This window comes from Phaenicophaeus curvirostris, chromosome 1 (genome assembly GCF_032191515.1).
Source record: "Phaenicophaeus curvirostris isolate KB17595 chromosome 1, BPBGC_Pcur_1.0, whole genome shotgun sequence".
Classification (NCBI taxonomy): Eukaryota; Metazoa; Chordata; class Aves; order Cuculiformes; family Cuculidae; genus Phaenicophaeus; species Phaenicophaeus curvirostris.
Window position 1 is genome coordinate 9,303,662 of NC_091392.1, and position 14,882 is coordinate 9,318,543.

General features: G+C 38.4%; 1 protein-coding gene across 2 annotated transcripts in view; it reads left to right on the plus strand.

Moving 5' to 3' along the window:
- The window catches only part of SEMA3A (semaphorin 3A), a 410,652-nt gene that overhangs the window by 228,178 nt on the left and 167,592 nt on the right, over positions 1–14,882 (plus strand). The window lies entirely within an intron of this gene.

Genomic DNA, 14,882 nt, shown 5'->3' on the forward strand with positions numbered 1-14,882 from the left:
TATACAGCAAATTTTGTCCCATTCACTAAACCGTATTGTGAATGCATCACCTTCTGGTAATACACCATAAGACAGTCTTTATGCTTGTGCAGTTTTTGTTTCTCATTTGACAATCACTGTTATGACAGAATTTTTTGTAGTGTGAACTGTTGTCCCAGAAAAAGCACTGGAAAACCCTTTAAATGGTAAACGCCATCTGCCTTGACCAGATTCCTTAGCTGACCGACAGATCTGTAACCCATATTATGGGCTGTTCTGAATTGAAATTTGTGTTACTTATTTATCAGCATTATAAAATTCATCTATCCTGTTCCAGACACAACTGATATCCAGTTTTAGATGTGTGTAACAAAAAGCTTCTTCTGACTGAGAAGTGTCCTAACATAATTTGCTCACATGAAATCACAGTATTTCCACTAACTTCCAACTGCCATGAAGGAGGCAGAACCCTGCTGTTCTCTCAAAGACAATTTTCTTGGTTCCTGAAAACAGCTTTTATCTGATAGTAGCTGTTGTAGTAAAAAATTTGAAATCGGAAGTGGATTACAGCCAACTCTTCCACTTGTGCACTAGATAAGTATGCCATCAACCATGTCTCTCAAAGTTATTATCTCATGCAAGCAAATGAGTTCAAAGCCCTCCATTTACTGTTATATGATTGCAGATAACTGCTATCAGGTCTTTGCTGGCTAAAGCTAGCCACTTGACAAGGACAGAAGTGGAGTTTGCAGTCCAATATGGCCCATGAATATATTTAATCTATAGCAGCTAATAAAAACGTATGCCCTCTTTCTCTTTTTTCTCTCTTTCTCTAAGCATATATGAAGCACAATATTTTCATCAGCCCTCTCCTTTACAGGTATGTATCCTGACATTGTGCTTCCTCCATTAATACAGAATCACAGAATCATAGAATCACCAGGTTGGAAAAGACTTCTTGGATTATCAAGCCCAACCATCCCTATCTGCCACCAAACCATGTTCCTAAGCACCTCGTCTACCCATCTTTTAAATACCTCCAAGGATTTAAATACTCAACCACCTCCCTGGGCGGCTTGTTCTAGCGCCCGATGACCCTTTCTGTTTGGCAAGCACATCCACCAGCTCCCTCAATACTCTCGGGTGGATTCCAATATGAGACTTTTCAGAGACACCAGATGGTCTGATACAAGAAAAACTCACATTGGATTGAATTTATGGCATTTCATGGGGAAGTGTCTTCATCTCTGTATCTCTGTTTTCCTCATCATTTGTCTAGTTCAGAGGTTTTTTTCTTTCAGAGAATGTACAAGATATAGCACAAATATCAGCATGACCATTAATGCTGTTAGTAATCATAGCATTCTTCAGGAATAGCTTCACTTTCTTTACCTGCCACTCAAACAACTTCTGAACTCAGAGGACTTCACTAGAGCTTGGGGATATTTTTTAATTCCTTTCTCTCTTCTTTTCCCTCCCACTTCTGCTGAGACTTCAGCTAGAATTCTCAGTGCTAGGAATTGTTTCTGTGATATGTTGCATTGATAAGAGTAAGGCTTCAGAAGTGAATGGAGTTGCACTATAGTGGAGGGACAAGAAGTGTACCGCACAGACGCTTTTTGCATTGGTGACAGAGGTATGAGTCAACATATTTTTACCATGCACTAATGATAGCCTAAATGTTTGCACAATCGCATAATAGCTCTACATCCTGAGTCTCAAATCACACAGCCTGTAGTCTTAAAGTGTTTCATATTTCAGGAGAAAATTATATTTAACTATCCAAGTGCTAAGCTACCTCTTCTGCTTCACAGTCTGTTTCCATACATCCAGACTTGTTTCTAGGCAGGTAATATTAGTGCCTAATGCTCAAAGGAGCTTGGTACATGCCACTTAGCATGTACAAATACTCTTGATGGCCTTGCAGGTAACTCCAGGCCCTAAACTCTTTCATGTCTTGCTTCTTTATACCAGTTTTGGAAAGGCCTTTGATGACCTAGCTTACATGAATGAAAAGGAAAATTCTTCACAGAACGTACTAAAATTCCAGAGAGAAAACGGTTCCTGTAATTTCAGGTATTGAAAAGAAGACTTTCCTTATTTGTCTACATGAATACAGAGATCCAATAGCACAGAATTTAAAATAGTTTAATTCCCCAACTTTAAACCCACCAATAATACTTTCCAAGATGTTTTCAGAAGTGGTAGCTAACTTTATTTGCCTCCATCTATAAAGTTCTATGAAAGCCATTATTGGAAATTTAGACTCTTTTAATTTGCTTCAGATGAAGGCACTCAGAATCAATACACGCTTATGAGGATGATGGTACATATTGCACAAGAGCAGATGTGTCAGAGGGAGCTAAGTAACACATTTTTCAACTGCCAGCAAGAGTATGTTAACGACATGATTGTGTGCAACTACAGTATTTTAATTTAGCTGATTTTGCCCCTAACAACCTAGGTACAACCATGATAATGTGTAAGCAAGAAAAATGGTTTAAATAGCAATAAAACCAGAAACTGCAACAATAATAGTATCTCTTTAAATATCCTTCTTCTAAATGATAGAAAAAGATAAGGGAGAACTACAATCACATACACACAGAAGTTCTAGAATGTTTTATCATACAAATCAATGCAACATAAAATTAAAAGGTCAAATGTGTGAGGACGAAGTAGCACGCACAGAAAGTTGGCAAACTATTTCCTAGTCTCCAAACTTGAAAATGGCAGGGAACAAATTGCGATTACAGAACCATTTTTATTGCTTTACAACAACGTGGTTTAATTGTTTTGATATAAACATTGAAGCATATCTCAAGTATGAGCAAAGCTGTGTACTCAATCATGTTACTTTTAATGGAAATAGTCTTGAGAATACATTGGGCAAAGAAAGTTTTTCATAACCGCTAGCCTAACAAGTCACGCAAGCACTAGATAAAGAAGGTAGTGTATCCTGCCGCTTGCAACCTAATCCTCCAATATATTTCATTAGAAAGGCCTTAATTTTCATCTGTATGTCTCTGTCTTAATGAGAAAGAGACTTGCATTTGGCCGGAGCCCAGATCAATTTCACACAATAACAACAACCATCTCAAACTCGTCCGTTCCAGTAAGTGAACTATTTAATATGTTTTAAAAAACATATACACAAGCAAACGAGTTAACAATCTCTCCCAAACTGTACTTTGAAAGTTTTTTTGCAGGAGTCTTGAAAACATAATCAGTGAAGAAATACAGCTTTTGAGGCAGCGGTTGTTGCATATACAAAACATTGGAAGAGAGTAGTGAACTAGGTTTGAATTTTTCATGCTGTTTCCACAGGAGATGTGCTGAAAGCCATAAAGATATGCTTCTTTCTCCAACTAATTTATTTCACATATACAATAATTTGCGGTCAATAAATCTAGGACGGATTTCCATGGTAAGACATTGATGTGGCAAATAGAATGGATAACTTTATCCATAATGTGGTTGCAGTATTTTTATAATCAGTTTTGTAATGTGATATCACTGGAGAGTATCATCAACCAGTGTTCAATATTAAACAAAGTTTTCCAAAGTAACACATGCTATGTACTAATTCATGTCATCGGAGATCCATCTTACGGTGTAAGAGACTCATCTTGTGTGCACATGGCTTTCAAGGAGATGACAGCATGGAGAAATTTACTTTTACAGTTCTATAGATGGGCACTCCAGATGGAACATTTTACCATAGCAGGATATTTTACCGAATAGAAAATAACTCCTTCATCAGCCAGAGTTCTTTTGACTTAGGCAAACAAAATTTGTAGGATGGGAACTTCTGAGATCTTTAATGAGAAATAGCTACTTTAAATTACCATTTGAAGTAGAGGACATCCAAAAAAACCTAGTTTATTTCTTCCACCTGTTGGTTTGCAAGTTTAGGATCTTTATTTGAGGAAGTAATTTCCTTAGAAATATATAGTAAAGAAGAAAATATGTTGAAATCCAGTAATTTAAACAAATCAAAGCTTAATACTTCTTAAAAATAATTTACAGTTCAAATCTCTGTCCAATCATAGAATCACAGAATAGTTTGGTTGATAAGAAATCTTAAAGGTTGTCTAGTCCAATGCCCTTGCAATGGGCAGGGACATCTTCAACTAGATCAGGTTGCTCAAACCCTTGTCCAACCTGACCTTTAACACTTCCAGGGATTGAGTATCTACCACCTCTCTGGGCAACCTGTTCCAGTGTTTCACCACCCCTATTGTAAAGAACATCTTGTAAATCTCATCTCTTCTAGTTAAAAATCATTACCCCTTTTCCTATCACTACACGCTCTGATAAAAACTTTGTCCTCATGATTCTTATAAACCCCTTTTAAGTACTGAATGATTGCTATAAGGTCTCCCAGAGCCTTGTCTTCTCCAAGCTGAACAGAATCACAGAATCACAGAATCACAGAATCATCAGGTTGGAAAAGACCCCCAGGATCATTGAGTCCAACCATTCCTATCTGCCACTAACCCACATCCCTGAGCACCTCATCTCCCCATCTTTTAAACACTTCCAGGAATGGTGACTTCACAGAAAGGGTCATTGGGCACTGGAACAGGTTGCCCAGGGAGGTGGTTTTGTCACCTTCCCTGGACATGTTTAAGCCAGGGGTGGCCGAGGTGCTAAGGGGCATGGTTTAGTGTTTGATAGGAATGGTTGGACTCGATGATCCGGTGGGTCTCTTCCAGCCTGGTGATTCTATGATTCTATGATTCAACCACCTCCCTGGGCAGCCTGTTCTAGTGCCTGATGACCCTTTCTGTGAAACATTTCTTTCTGATATCCAGTCTGAACCTCCTCTAGCACAGCTTGAGGCCATTCTCCCTTGTCCTGTCCCCTGTCACTTGGGAGAAGAGGCCAGCACTCTCCTCTCTACAACCTCCTTTCAGGTAGTTGTAGAGAGCAATAAGGTCTCCCCTCAGCCTCCTCCTCTCAGCCCCAGTTCCTTCAGATGCTCCTCGTAAGACTTGTCACTCCACCATAGAAGGCCACTAGGTGGTCAGGCAAGGCAGTCAAGCTGGTTGTCTTGAGTCACCTCTCTGTCCTCTGTGGTCCTTAGCATAGCTTCTAAGAGGATCTGTTACATGATCCATACAGGTTTACTTAAACATGAAACCTTGAGACTCTAGAAATCTGCATCTGGCTGAGTTAGTCATCAAGTTTAAGCTTAGGCACATTCTACCATTTTTTGAAGTGCTTTCAGCTGTCAGGAAAAGAAGGTTCAAGCTACACAATATGTGATAACCTGTTCCCCTAGGTTCCTATTTTTCCCAGAGATCCTTCCTTTAAGTCCGAAGTGTGCTAAAGAACAAAAATTGGCTCTCCCTGAATCTGGATTGTGCTGGCTGTCCTACTCATAACAAAAAATTTCAACACACATGGGCGCTGATCCAGCAAAGCATGTGCATAATTTGAAACCTATGAATAACTTCAGTTAAAGCTGCCAAAGATGGTAGGATGAACAGAGAAACCACTGAACTTCAGAGAAAAAATACAGGATGAAATGATATCCTCAAACATAAGACTGCAAACTTTGGAAGGATACTCACTCAGCACTTGTCAAGAAAGATGTTGCTTTTCAGGTTATCCTCATCAGTCACTATGGTATCTGGAATTCATTGAACCATTCAAGAGAAATATGTTTGCATTTGATTTTCCTTTTATTAAGCTTCTGCTCGTTACGACTTTTAAATCCTGTGGGAGACTGAGCTGAACTGAATTGTAGACTTAATGTTTTTCTACTTCACCAAAATCATTAGATTTGCATAACCAAGTATTGGATGGAGAGTGGAAATATTTTTAAAGGTCAAATCATAAAACCGTAAACTCCAGAGGGAATTATCTCTAGGGAGTTATATCAAGTGTACCACACCCTTGTATGAAAACTTAATTGATGTCACTTGGTTGAAATTATTATCTGAGCTGAAAGTTGATATGGCATTATGTAAGATATCAGAGTAAAATGCATTTTTCAGATCGGACTTTAAGTCCAACTTGTAGTATCACAATTGGTCATTATAAAAATTATTATTATGTCACAAATAGAGGATTATCATGTCAGGTGGGGAGTAAGTGCAGAAGCAGATAAATTAAGAAACAACAGTGATTCTGTTTTAAAGCACTGTCTTCAGAAAAAAAAGAATGAGATAAAGGAAATGCAGGGAAATACACTGCACAGAAGAATGCTTGTTTCCAAATAAGATATTTCATAAAGTTTTCCATAAGGTGACAGCTGCTTTTTCAAGCACCACATTCTGTTTTCTGTTACATCAGCATGAATCCAGAGGAACCGCATTTGAATTGTTGTTGCTTGGGATAGACATCAGGGTAACCGAGAATAAAATTTGGCTTTAATACATTTTCTCAGAAATAGAATGCATTTATTCCCTTTAAAATAGAGAAGGGGGAATTACCACACATCATATGACATCATGTACCGTTCAACACTTCAGAAGAAAAATGGAGAGCAAGATTTGTTTGAAGTCTGGGATGCTGGTTTTTCTCTCTTCTTGTCCTTCCAATTTTTGCAATGTACTGTGACACCTCTCCCCCAACCCTCCTTTGTCGAAGCACAGTATAGACCTTTTGGGCACAAGGGAGCTCTCCTAACAGTTGGTTTTGCCATCATAATAAACCCTTTAAGGATATTAATTCTAGGCTTCGGCACACTGTTCCCTGTCTTAGCAACATCATGCAAGGAGTTTCAAGGCTTTTTAACAGCAGCTAATAGGGTCTGTTTAGAACACAATTGTCACTAGTAAACTTAGGTCTGAGGAGGAATGCTGCTTCAAATGGGTAAGAACGGAGCTGGCACGTATCAGCTTTTGCAATTTCATGTACAGTCAGCTTCCTGAGGTCAACATATTTTCCTTAACTTTGTCCTATGGCAGAGGGGGAGGAGAAGAGTGAGGTTTTTAGCAGTTGGCAAGTAGCTTCAGAACCCAAGTACTCATACACCAACTTGCTGTCTTCATTTGTATTCAACAGATGCCTTGTTTTTTCCCTCTCACTGCCTAGTCTGAGCCAATCAGTATAAACAATAGAATTTTTGTCTTTATGAACATATTCTTGTTCTACTTCACTTGAAGAAATAGAAAAAAACATGAAAATTTAAAAAAAGAGAGAAGAAAAAAGAAAAAAAAAGAAAGAAGAAAAGCAACCTTCATAGACATGTATTTATAGTTTGTTAGACTGTTATGTAAAGCTTTAAGAAAAACCCTGGAATTTGGTGGAGAGATTCATAAAAACAGTACATGATGCATATAAACTTTAAACAGAAAGAAAAACAACAATTAAAAACAAAACATGAAGGATCCATCTGTGAGATATTGTGAAATGTCAGGGAAAATGAAGATGGCTAATTATGCTAAATTTTATGTTACACTATCCATAGAAAACATGTATTGTCTCCATGTGTGTATATATAGATATATAGTATGCATGTATGATTCCAATCTTTGTCCGTGACTATTTTAGTATAATATAATAAATGCTCTAATTAAGCTATTTTACATGTACAGAATACCTGGTGTATTAGTATACGACTTTTTTTTCTTCCTAGTCTGATCACAAGTCACTAAGGTGATTAAGCAGCTCATTCTGGTCCAGAATTAAGAATTTCCATGGTCATGGGAAATATTTACTTGCAGTACCAGCATCTTTATCTTTCCTTCAACTCTAGTACTAGGAAAGGGACAGGCTCTGAGAAAGCAGAAAGACGTTTTACAGTGTCAGCAGATTGGCATTATCATAGGATCTCCAACAGGGTGTCAGGCTGCTGTGGAGCAGTGCTCCTCCCCACATCTGGCCATATGTTTCCTTTACCACTTTGACCACCTTTACCACTGCTGTTACTCCTCAGTCACCATGTGAGACGCTCCAGGGAGATCTGAGTAGTGAAATTACAGCCTCATACCCTGCTTGGAGGGAAAAGAAAATGGGAAAGATGGCCTGCAATTGTTCAGACTTAGGTTTGACAGCACTTTCACCAAGCCCAAGTACTGTTAGAAGAAACTCATTATAGAGTCAGGGATATGTGTTTTATTATCTGATGCTCTTTGTAGTTATGCTCCCTGCATACACATGCAAATGTCAAAATAGCAAAGTATCTGAAATATTTCAGAAGGCCCGACAAATAGAAAACATCCTAGCAAATTGATGTATATGTCTGCATGCATTCAACCTACTTTTGAATTTCCACAGACAAGATTTATATGACTGACTGGTCCAGCTCCATCCTAACTTTGTTTTAGCTTTCAACACTTTTGGAGTCAGAAGGAATCTTTCTTTCCTGTGTCTGTATTTACCTGCCTGAAATATCATGGACTCTGAAGTCAGAGAAACAAATACGAAAATAATGTAGTGGAAAGCTTTTCTGAAATGGTTACAAATTCAGTCCAGAGAAGGGATAAAGTTCCTCTCCCCTGCTGAAATCCTTATTCACTGGGGATTCAGAAAGAGAAAGACAGAGTTAGTTAATGCTTTCTCAGAGCTTGTTCTTCCTTTAATTCCCTCCCTTCCTTTCTAGCACACACTTCTACATATTGTTGACTCTAAAAGCATTCACAGAGGTCAAATTATTGAAAGTTCAACCAAGTTTTCCTAAGTTATCACAGTTTACCTACCATTCCCAGTTTCCACAGACTACCTGAGTAGTGATTAATTGGCTATCAGTTTTTGCATCAGACACCATAAAAAGAGTCTTTAGCCACTATATTTTGTGTACTATTGTTTGATCTTCCAAAGACGATTTGCACCCACACACTCTGTTCAACAGAATCAGACTTGCAATTTGTCAATGAAAAAAAAATCCTCATTAAAAATTTTTCCAGTCTAGAAAGTCAGACAGGGCAGATGTATGAAGATGACAGCCAGTGGTTATGGTTTTGTTATCTTATATCTTTGTAATACACTAATTAACCACTCAGCACAAGGAGAGAACAAAAAAAAAAACCACCAAAAAAAAAACAGAGAAGAAGAAAAGTCCAGAAAAGAACAATGATCAGAGCAGATGTTGCATACGCTTTCAGTTTGTGGTTTGTGCATATGACTCTGCTGCAATTCACCTGGACTATTTAAAAGCCTGTGATGAATGGGTGACACGCAAGATAGTGTTGTGTCTTTCAAGTCTTTGACAGTTGGCAGTAAAGGTTACTAAGCAAAATTACATAGGGCCAAAAGGTTGGCCATGATGAATCCCAGATACAATAGAACTGGGGATTTTCTGTATACGGAGTGATAAGAGCGGACTTTTAGGGCTGACAGGAATGACTTGCATACTATGACAAATGAAGAGGTAAGGATGTGACTGTTGGCACAGTATGTGAGAAACGCAGGATCAATTTCTTGTCATGTTAAAGTCTTAGTGTGTGGCCCTCTGCTAATCCCTTAGGATCAGACCTGGAAAGGTATACAGAAGTCTAAAGATGCAAATCACAACATAGGGGGACTTTCAAAGACAAGCAGAAAATCCTGAAAACTAAATTTTGATATTGATCTAGGTTTTGTCCAGGAAAACATTTTATGTATTGTCAGTTGCTTCAGTTTTGAAAAACTGTGGCTGATAAAAGCCAGAAGTGAATTTGACTGCCAAATAACTGAATCTGTAATGCATTTGTCTGCAATACACCTTGCAAGGTGGCTCTTCAGACAGCAGTAGGAAAATGACAGGACTGGTTTATTATCTGTATTTTCAGAGATGACCAACCATTAAATCTGTTGGGTTAAAGGAGCAAGTCATTCTGCAGCTGGTCATTTGGGAGGAGGCCTTCTGTCTTGATTAGATTTCCCTCAACAAAGTTCAACATGTCAGGCCTGGAATCAGATTTAATGAGCCAAAAGTTTCATGGCTGCTGTTGCTTTGTTTTCTCTTTTATAATGCTTTTTCTTAAATTGGCTTTCCTCTGAAGAATTAGAACATCAACTGTTTCTTTGCATTTCCCTCATCTCCTGTAAAAAAATACATGTCCTTGCCAATATTTCCTCGATGAAGGCCGAACAGCCAATAAACATAAGCAATCAGAGGGATGGAAATCTCTGTACTTGAAATTTAATAGACTTGGAAGTTTTATTCAATTTGGATGAGTAACACAGAGCTAATCCATTGGAAACAGAAGCTACTGACCCATACCAGGGGTTGGGAAAAAAAGCTTTTTGTAACTCTTATTGATGTCACGTGACTGGCACTGAGCTATCAAGCTGGGCTCCTTATCATGGTTCTGGGTACCACAGTTGTCATACATCTGCATATGAGATAAATGTCAGACAGCAGAGGCCAAGAGAATAGTAAAGGTTTGTTTAGGTTTGAAGAGCTATCTGAAAATGCTGCCGTTCAGACAGGCGCATAACCTGTCTACAGAACAGGATGCAAAGAACATTTTTAAAGAATTTGATGAAGTGTTTAATAGACCTGAAAGCATTGTGAATAAAACACATCATACTGATACAGATCCCATTATGCTGCCAAAAATACAAGCATCACATAGAGTACAGTCTCATTAGTCCTGAGAAATGAAGGAAAATCTGATTGTGACAAGATGGTAGGATGCAGTGTTATTGAGAGAATGCAGACACTAACTGGCATAGAAAGCAATCTGATCACATGCAATAATAAGAAATGTTACAGATTTGTGTAGATTCAGGAGATTCAAATAAGGCTATCAAATGCAACATAGCCCAACAGAACACCAGAGAAAGACATGTCTAGACTTCTAACAGCAAGATTATTTCCAAAACTAGATGCAAGCCTGTGATATTGCCAACAGTAACTTGATAAAACGTTAAACTCTACACCTTCAACTCCCTTTTTACCGATGCATTTTTAAGTGACTTTGCTCTATGACTCCTTCCAAACTTAAAACGTGCCACTCCACAGAATTTTAAATCCTTTACAATCCAGGTGGAAGCAGCTATTTATAAACTCTTCAACTAATGTGATAATCAACAACACTGTAAAAATAAAATCCAATACGCATTTCAGCAGGTCTAGATATCAGAAGAATTTTTCTTCACTATATAAGACATAATGAAAAGAGAAAAACAACTGTGTCAATCATAGAATCATAGAATCACCAGGTTGGAAGAGACCCACCGGATCATCGAGTCCAACCATTCCCAGCAATCTCTAAACCATGCCCCTCAGTACCTCGTCCACCCGTGCCTTAAACACCTCCAGGGAAGGTGAATCAACCACCTCCCTGCGCAGCCTCTGCCACTGCCCAATGACCCCTTCTGTGAAAATTTTTTTCCTTATGTCGAGCCTGAACCTCCCCTGGCGGAGCTTGAAGGCCATTCCCTCTTGTCCTGTCGCCTGTCACTTGGGAGAAGAGGCCAGCACTCTCCTCTCTACAACCTCCTTTCAGTAGTTGTAGAGAGCAATAAGGTCTCCCCTCAGCCTCCTCTTCTCCAGGCTAAACAACCCCAGCTCTCTCAGCCATTCCTCATAAGACTTGTTCTCCAGCCCCTTCACCAGCTTAGTCGCTCTTCTCTGGACTCGCTCCAGAGCCTCAACATCCTTCTTGTGGTGAGGGGCCCAGAACTGAACACAGCGGTCAAACAGATTCTAGGTTTAGATTCCTGTCTGATATAGGCAAAGGTCTTGAACCTAGAAACAGAACTTCAAGACATGTTGCCTTTAGAAGTGAGGCCAGCGTCTGAAATTCCTCTGAATTTCTGTGTTTCCCCAATGCCAGTTCACAACTCTTTCTACTGCATTAGCTGGTGAGTGCACTGCATATGCATGAAAAACAACCCTTTACATATCCCCACAAGAATTACTTGTAAACATTCTTTTTCACTACGTTTCTAGTACTTCTGCAAAAAAAGTTTGTTGCATACCAAATGAGAGAGTAGCAGTCTGTGACGTAAAAGCAAACTGTGGTAGCTGATGTCTGGGTCTTCTTAAATAGGATTCTACTTCTGAAGTCAATGTGTTGTGAAAATGAATCCTGTGTCTCTCATACCATATGAGAAATGCACTTATAATTGGGCTCTAGGATAAGCCACCTTTTGGCTAATAATGACTCTATTTTTCTAAAGCATGCTACAAGTCTCATTATGTATACAAGTGGAGCAATTTCAAGGGGACCATTTGCAGTACTGTAAACATTCTGCTTATCAAGCAACTCACCTGCTATGGGAGCAAATAGCAGGGAGAGTATTCTAGTTAAGATTTCACATTTTCTTCATGAGTGTCTTCTGTTGAGAGGTTTTTAGCAATCAGATATAGTCTGAGAGGTTGTTTGGTTTTTTCCTTCTGATTTTAACCAGAAATTGCACACTCAACCCAAAAAAACTTTCCCTCAAATATTACTGGATTAGTACTGCAAATCAAAAATGGATTCTGGTAATTCCTGCATAGTTCTGACAAGGATCTGATCACATCAATAGAAACAAGCAATGACTCATTTAAAAACCAGGAAATTATTCTGAAAACATAAGTACGTTTTTAAAGCACACTAAAGACTTTCCTAGAGCAGTTAAGCTTTCAAGAGCTGCTAAGTATAAAAATCAGAGCAGCAGCAAGAAGTTTTAAAATAATCATGAGTCAAGTAATATTAATTCTGAGCCACTGGAAGCACCAAATGATGTCTTGTGATTGAAAGAGTAATTCTGAAAGCCCAGACACATCCTCCAAATTTTTGCAGGATCTATCAAAGTGAAGTTGCTGCACATATTGAAAGGTGGTATAAAAAAAGTCCAAAACATAATGTCAGACAGTACAAGCCCACAAATGTTAAACAGAGCCCACAAGTGCCTGTCTGTGCTTTAATACATAAAACACTATATAGAATGTCATTTATATGCCATTACTGAAAATAAAAATAAAATCCGCAACAAATACGGGAAACAAAGCAAAATAACTGTTATTGCTTTTGAAGTTGCTGAGCAGTAACGGAATAATAAATTAAGCTAATAACTGTGGCCTTCTTTTCTTAAGGGGAACAGAGTATTATTTGAAGAACTGAAAAAAGTTTGGATTTTACTTTTACTCTCTCTCTAAACTCAGCAGCTAGATTGCTTTCAAAAGACCAAAGGAAAAAGGTGAATAGATTGTCATTTGAAAGTGAGTTGTTGCCCACCCTAAATTCCCAGAGTTGACATTTCTGGCACTTGTTGTGGGAGCATTGGCCAAATCATTCCACCCAAGCAGAGCCCAGTTTGGCCTTGGCAGAAGCAACATATGGCCATGGGTGTCTTTGAGATACAAAGCCTCTTCAAGCACCACTGAAGTGCTGCCATTGCCCCTCTCCTTATAAGGGGGTGCAGCATATGCTATCCTGAATAGCTGATTAGCACTACTTAGAGCTAAATAGCAGGAGGAGGACCGGCAGGAACAGTCTTTACCCTTCTCTGTGTCTTTGGACTGACATATTCCACAGAGGAAGGCAAAATGTGAGTGGTCTCAAACATGAAGGATACAAAAAGCATCTCCCATCTCTGCTGAAATGATGCTGTATTTTATCTAATTGCAGTCTTGGATAAGTTAGTACTCACGCTATCTAACCTGTATGTCTCCTGTGCAAAATACATATGGAGTGGGAACCACGATTTGTTTATTTGGTTGCTGTAAAATAGTCTGGAGTGTTACACATTCGTTCTACATGGTAAAGACAGAATTTTATCTTTGTACTCTCTTTTCCTTGGAAGAAAAAAAAGTAGTTATGCCCTCTTTATGCAACTTGAAATAAATTGACTGTAACAACATCATTGTGAAATGATGTGCTTTATAAAGTCCTGAATATCTTGCATCTTTTGTGTTTTGTTTCTAATTGTTTGCTCAATACAAAAGCATAATTCATTAGGCCAATTCGCCAAATAATCTCAAAGTGACATGAATTCCTTTGCAGAGTGAATGTCTGTAGCAAGTAATCCACGGAAAACAGACAGGCGTCTCTTGTCATTTTGGAGCTCTAATCCACTGCCTGGAGCATGAAAACGCTCAGGATAACAAGTGTGGGAATGACCAAAATCAACACTACTTTTGGATTTTATTTTTTTAACAATGCTGCTGATCAATAGAATTGCTGAATCTGGCAGATACAATGCCACAGGATTAATGAATTAAGCTCAGGAAGCAGAAGAATTTGTTAACGAAGAGAAGGCGAAAGCTTCTTCTTTTCCACTGGTGTGTGAATGTTAAGCAATGAAAGCAGCTGTGACAGAATTTTAGCCTTTGCTTTACTCTAGCACCACATCTTGTTCTGTATGAGTCTTTGGATTTTAATTAGAACCACACTGACACCCGCATTTTCAACCATGAACTTCAGTTTCAAAGTTAGCACTATTTCCTACATGCTAGTCTAGTAGTTAGGTCTGAACAGTAAAGAGATGCCATGTTCTGCAAAATTCAGAGTGTAGTGTGGTCACCACCAGTGGGACCAAATAACTTTTTTTTTTTTTTAACCCACAGTAAATAACAGTAAAAGGAAGGAAGATATCTCACTGAAACGGCATAGACTCTTGTCACCATAAAGCACTCACAGACTCTTTTTATTTCTGGAAAAGCACAGAACAAAATAAAAACAGGTCATCACACGTCTTTGATGATGCCAATATTTTGTAAAGGTTGATTGTCAATGTTTCTGTCAAAATTACATTAGGAATATAATACAGGGCATATATCTCTGTAAGATACATTACATTCCAAAATGCACATTAAATTGATGTTCAGCACAGCACAGAAAATTTAATAAACCATCAGTCACCAGAAGGGGGTTGTTCAGATGTGTGGGAGGGGAAAGCTTAAGTTTGCTTCTATGTTTGTATTTACAACTCCTTAACAATCAGAAGACCTCTGGGGATTTTGTGTGTCCTTTTGTTTAAACAAACAAACAAGAGTCATTATCTAGCTTCATCACATAAAAATATAAGAT